Below are 5,602 nucleotides of genomic sequence, written 5' to 3' on the forward strand. Positions count from 1 at the left end.
GGTGGCATGATCACTGGGCCCTCAGACCCATGACGGGAGCTGCACAAGGCCCTGACCCAGCACAGAGATCAGGGAAGGTGAATATCATAGAAACATGAGGGGAGAGGTCATGCCCAGATGAGGGGATGGCATGACAAAAGCTGGAGGCAAAGGGGAAAACAATGATTTGAAGACTAAAGAGTAAAAGTAAGAATAACAGGTGGTGGGTGTGGTGGCTCACACCTGTAATCCCAGCACTTTTGGAGGCCAGGAGTTCAAGGCCAGCCTGAGTAACATAGTGAGACCCCGTTTCTACAAAAAAAATTAAAAAAGGAGACAGGCATGGTGGTGCACACCTGTAGTCCTAGGTACCTGGGAGGCTGAGGCAGGAGGATTGCTTGAGCCCAGGAGTTTGAGGTTGCAGTGATCTGTGATCACACCACTGCACTCTACCCCAGGCCACAGAGCCAGAGGGAGACCCTCTCTCAAAAAACAAACAAAAAGTAATAAAAATAGGCCGGGCGCGGTGGCTCACGCCTGTAATCCTAGCACTCTGGGAGGCCAAGGCAGGCGGATCGTTGGAGCTCAGGAGTTCGTGACCAGCCTGAGCAAGAGCGAGACCCTGTCTCTACTAAAAATAGAGAGAAATTACATGGACAGCTAAAAATATATATAGAAAAAATTAGCCGGGCATGGTGGCACATGCCTGTAGTCCCAGCTACTCGGGAGGCTGAGGCAGAAGGATCGCTGGAGCCCAGGAGTTTGAGGTTGCTGTGAGCTAGGCTGATGCCACGGCACTCATTCTAGCCCGGCAACAGAGTGAGACTCTGTCTCAAAAAAAAAAAAAAAAAGTAATAAAAATAGAAGTTGACATTGAGTGATTGCTGTATCCCACGCCCTATACTAAGACTTCCATGGACCTTAACTCATTAAAAAGCCTGCGAGGTATAGAGAGGCTAAGTAACTGGCTCAGGGTCACACAGCTAATGAGTTAGTGCGAGACTCGGGGCTCAAAAGTTGGACACTACCACTGTGTGCATTGCCACTCTGCAGCTAGATTCCCTGGAATCAAACCTTTCAACCATATTCCCGTTTTCTGTGTGACGCCAGGTCACTGGCTTAACATCTCTGTTTCCTTGCATGTAAAATGGGGCCTCATTAGTTCGTTGAGTGTCACATACCTGATCTCTCGAGGACCTGCCCTGAATCTTGTGGAGTGACTGCAGATTATAAACAGAGACCCACCTGGGCACACAGTTAAAGGGCTGATTCCCAAGATGTTTCTCCCTTCCCCCACCCGCTCACCCTTCCACTAGAGCACCCAGAACCCCTTTGGAAGTGCTGAGAAACATTTCTCAGTGGGGCCCACAGGCATGGGACAGGGGTAGGGGACAGGGGTGGGGGTTGGGAGAAGTCTTCCTGTAAGTGCAAGCAGGCATAACCAAGGCCTTGGTGACTAAATAGCCCAGCTGGACGAAGAAGGAAGTGGGGAGGCATTGCAGGCTCAGGAAGTTATGTGAAGAAGATGGGGAAGTCTGGAATAAAATAGCTTGCAAGTCTCACCACTCGGCTGGCGGCGGGCAGGAGGAAGGCAGCAGTAGTTGGCAGGAGCCTAAAGACAGGCAGGCACATTTGGGGGCTTCATGCTGGGATCTGCAGGGGCCCTGGAAGACTTTAAAGCAGGGAGCGGAGTGGCCCTATAGAGTCCACGTGTCCTTCCATGTGCACACTGTGGTATAGGCACAGTCGCGGTCCCCACCGAAGATGTGCACATCCCAATCCCCATAGACCTGAGAATATGTTCCCACTCATGGCAAAAGGGACTTTGCTGGTGGGATTCAATTAAGGATCTTAAAATGGTGGGATTATCCGGGTGGGCCCAATGTAATCACAACCATCCTTTTAAGAGACAGGCAGGAGGGTCAGAGTCAGAGAAGGAGAGGCAATAACAAAAGCAAAATCTGCAGTGATTCTGGGAAGGGGCCACCAGCCAAGGGATCCAGGCAGCTTCTAGAAGCTAAAAAAGGCAAGGACATAGATTCTCCCCTATCGCCTCCAGAAGGGAACACAGCCCCAAGTGGCACCTTGATTTTAAGACTTTTAACTTCCACAACTGTAAGATCATAAATGTATGTTATCTTAAGCCACGAAATTTGCTGGGATATGTTACCACAGCAGGAAGAACTCGCACAGTTTTAAGAGCACACGCTCTGGAGCCCAGCACGTACCAGGATCTTGGCCAAGGTTACCTCAGGGGCTTAGGCAAGTGGATGAAGTCTCCATTTCTTCATCTGTAAAACAGGGTAATAACAACACCTACAGCATGTGGGGCAAACAAGTTAAAATGTGTGAAATAGGTAAGATGCCACACTGGGTGTCCCATAGGCATTTGCTGTCATAAACATGTATTTTGTCACAGGAATACAAAGATAAGTTTCAAAAAGAGTCCCCAGGCTCATGCCTGTCATCCCAGCACTTTGGGAGGCTCAGGTGGGAGGATCGCTTGAGGTCAGGAGTTCGAGTCCAGTCTAGGCAACACAGCAAGATCTCCTCTCTATTAAAATTTCAAAAAAATTTTAAATAAATATATGGTTCAAACACATTGAGTGCTCAGTATGTGCAGGGCACCAGGCTGAGCATTCTCCTTGCTTGGTGTCACCGGATTCTCACTCCAAGACTAGCAAGGAGGTTCGGTGCCTGTCGATCTGCAGTTGACAGATTAGGAACTGAGGCTGTTAGAAGGGAATGGGCCTTGCCCTCGGACTGCCCCGCCACACACACACACACACACACAGAGCTGGAATCCAAACCTCTGCTCTCTGTCTTCCAAGGGTGGGGGGGGTCCCCCGTACCCAGGCCTCTGCTGAGTGTATGTGGGGGAGTGGAGGGAAGGGGCCACTGTCTCGTGGCAGATTGATTCAGCCGGGTCAAGGTTACTTGCAAGTTAATCATTAATGGGTGGGAGAAGGGGGTGGCCTGGCTGTGCGTCCTGGAGGGAAGTTCTAAAAAAGCGGCACCCCAATCTGGCATTAGGGCGTAGGGGTTTGAGGGGTTCCCTGCTGCTCTCACTTCTGTGGAGGAAAGGGTGGGTGTGGAGTAAGCGAACTCAGGCAGGTGTGGAGTGGGAGCGCCTGGGCCCCGTACCCAGAAATCATCCCCACTTCCTTCCCTTTATTTTCTGCCTGCACCCCAGCTAGGGCTGCCAGACAAAATATTAATGCAAGATGCCCAGTGAAATCTGAATTTCAGATAAGCAGCAGATACTTTTTCAGAGCATGTGTATCCAGATCTCCCACTGAAGGGCAGCTCAGGTGTCCCCGCGCATGATGCGCACGCGCCCTCTCCACCCCCACCCCCACCCCCACCCCAGCCCCCATGCCCTGAATACAAGGGCTGGGTGGGCCGGAGAACTATGATTCCCCGCGACCTCTCCTTCTCGCCCGCATGTTGCCTTATCTCATGCACCCCTCCCAGACCTCTGCACACGTCCCCTAGGAAAACGTCACCAGGGCTGAAGAATTCCCCCTCTCACCGCCCTCCTCCTTCCCAATAAGCCCCGCTCCACTCCAGTCTCCTACCCTCTCTGGTCACTTCCCAGATGTCCCCTGAGGCTTCCTAGATCCCTAGCACAACAGGCACAGGCACGGATGACAACAACCACCTGTTATTGATCCTTCCCTCAGAGCCAGGGGGCTTCTAGGAATGTTGCATCGGTTAATTGTGACATCAGCCACATTGAACATCAGTCCTCTTGCTCAGATGGAGTAACTGAGGCTCAGAGCAAAGAGCAACTGAGCCCTGCCTCAAGACAGAGCCCAGACAGGAATTTCCTTCTGAAGGTCATCAAACCACAGAGCCCGGAATGCTTAAGGCTAGAATGAAACCAGGAAATGGGGTGGCTTGGGAAGGGGGGGAGAGAGGGAATTGAAGAAAGTCTTGGGGACAGTTGGGGGCAGCCAGTTTCAAAAGCTTAACCCCAGTTCTGGAGAACAAGCAGGTGTTTGCTTTCTCCCTCCTCCTTCTCTTACCTAGAGAGTGTGTTGCAATCACAGCAGACAGAGGCCAGGTTTTTTCTCATTCTCCCCGCCTCCCCCTACCCCTGGCAAGGCCAGGAGGCCAGGAAAAGAGGGTGGTTTACAGGAAATCAGAGCAAACGCCCCGTTAACCCCTTCATTGGAGTTTTGGAAACCACCTGTCCAGGGATTGGCGGCCTCCACCCACACACCGTTCTCCTGGCCTTAACCATCCACCTCCTCCTATGCCCAGACAGTAACGTTGCTGAGCATCAGAGGAATGCAAATTAAAATGACACTGAGGTACCAGGTTTCACCCACGAGCCCGGCAAAAATCCAAAAGTTTCCCAACGTGCTCTGGTGGAGAGTAAGTGGGGAAATTGGCAATTAGTTGCATGTAGCAATGGTAAGTGTAAATCAATACGACACCTACGAAGGGAAATTCGGCACTATCTAGCAAGATTGCTAGTGCGTCCAGATGTTCACCCAGAATTATTTCTTTTTGTGGCAATTTTACATGGGGAAACTGAGGCTCGGAGCGGTTATCAGTTACTTGCCCAAAGATCACAGCTGATGGAAAATCATCCAGGTTCACTGCAGGGAGCATGGTTTGAAACCACAGAAAAATAACTGTCCATCAATAGGAGGCTGGTTACTTTCACACAGTGTAATAGGAGGCAGATACCCATAAGAATGAGGAAGTTCTCTGTGTGGTATGAAAAAATCTAAGGTACATTCTTCATGAAAAAAACAATATGTAACCCAGGAGACCAGGAAGAATAGTATGTAGAATATGCTGTCAGCAGATATGAGAGGAAGACCACATTTCCCTGGATACCTAGATGTTCATCCATATGAATATATTAACTATCCACACACACACAAAATCAATACAACTTAAAATAACAATATCCTAAAGGGATGTTCATGTAAGCTAGCAATGAGAACTTTCCTCAATTTTGACTTTTTTTCACCAACAAAAGTCACTTAGGTATCCTGACAAGGGTAAGTGAAGGGAGCTTCCCTGGAAAATAAGCTTCCCTGGATAGTTAACTCCTACACATACTTCAAAGCCCATTGGAAATAGCCCTTCCTCCAAGAAGTCTTCCCTGACCCTCCAAGAAGCAGAGCTTTTCTTCTTCACTGGGGAAAACACTCCAAGGGGCTGAGAGTGTCTGTCTCTCCCCCTCCTTCATCATGGAAGGGGACTCTAGCTCCCAGCATAGAGAGGGACTCCTAGGTTTGATTAATAAATGCATGGGCAAAAGTGAACTTAGGAATGAGGCCCAGATATCTGGGGTCAGGGTGAGGGTGGAGCTCTCCAGATCTTAGTGTTTCTCTACTACAAAGTGGGTGCAACAGGGAAAGATCTCTGTTCAGCTGGCCCTGACCCTGAGAGAGGCCAGGGCAGGGTGCAGGTATGTCCATGTTGCAGGGGAACGTGCCCTCAGGTTATTCACCCCACCACCAACATGTGGGCCCCAGAGATTGAAAAACGTAGGAAATGGTATTGAGAAATCTGGGCCGGCCCCAGGGAGGGGATAGGCTACTGGGAGGAGGGGCTGAGTGGGGGAGAGGAAAGAGCCAGATAAGAGGCAGCTCCAGCAGCT

The 5,602-nt window shown here is 50.3% G+C and overlaps 1 long non-coding RNA gene across 3 annotated transcripts; it reads right to left on the bottom strand.

Moving 5' to 3' along the window:
- Positions 1–1,169: 1,169 nt before the first annotated feature.
- On the bottom strand, positions 1,170–3,822 carry LOC123635921. 3 transcript variants are annotated; one of them, XR_006734255.1, is made up of 4 exons: positions 3,641–3,822; positions 2,208–2,270; positions 1,543–1,651; positions 1,170–1,199 (listed from the first exon to the last, which is right to left on the bottom strand). It is a non-coding gene; the product is annotated as an uncharacterized LOC123635921 (long non-coding RNA). The 3 variants fall into 3 exon arrangements; XR_006734252.1 differs by lacking the exon at positions 1,170–1,199 and having other exon boundaries at positions 1,271–1,651; XR_006734253.1 differs by lacking the exons at positions 1,170–1,199; positions 3,641–3,822 and adding an exon at positions 2,790–2,900 and having other exon boundaries at positions 1,271–1,591.
- Between the last annotated feature and the right edge of the window lie 1,780 nt (positions 3,823–5,602).

The sequence above is a fragment of the Lemur catta genome, chromosome 1 (genome assembly GCF_020740605.2).
Source record: "Lemur catta isolate mLemCat1 chromosome 1, mLemCat1.pri, whole genome shotgun sequence".
NCBI lineage: Eukaryota > Metazoa > Chordata > Mammalia > Primates > Lemuridae > Lemur > Lemur catta.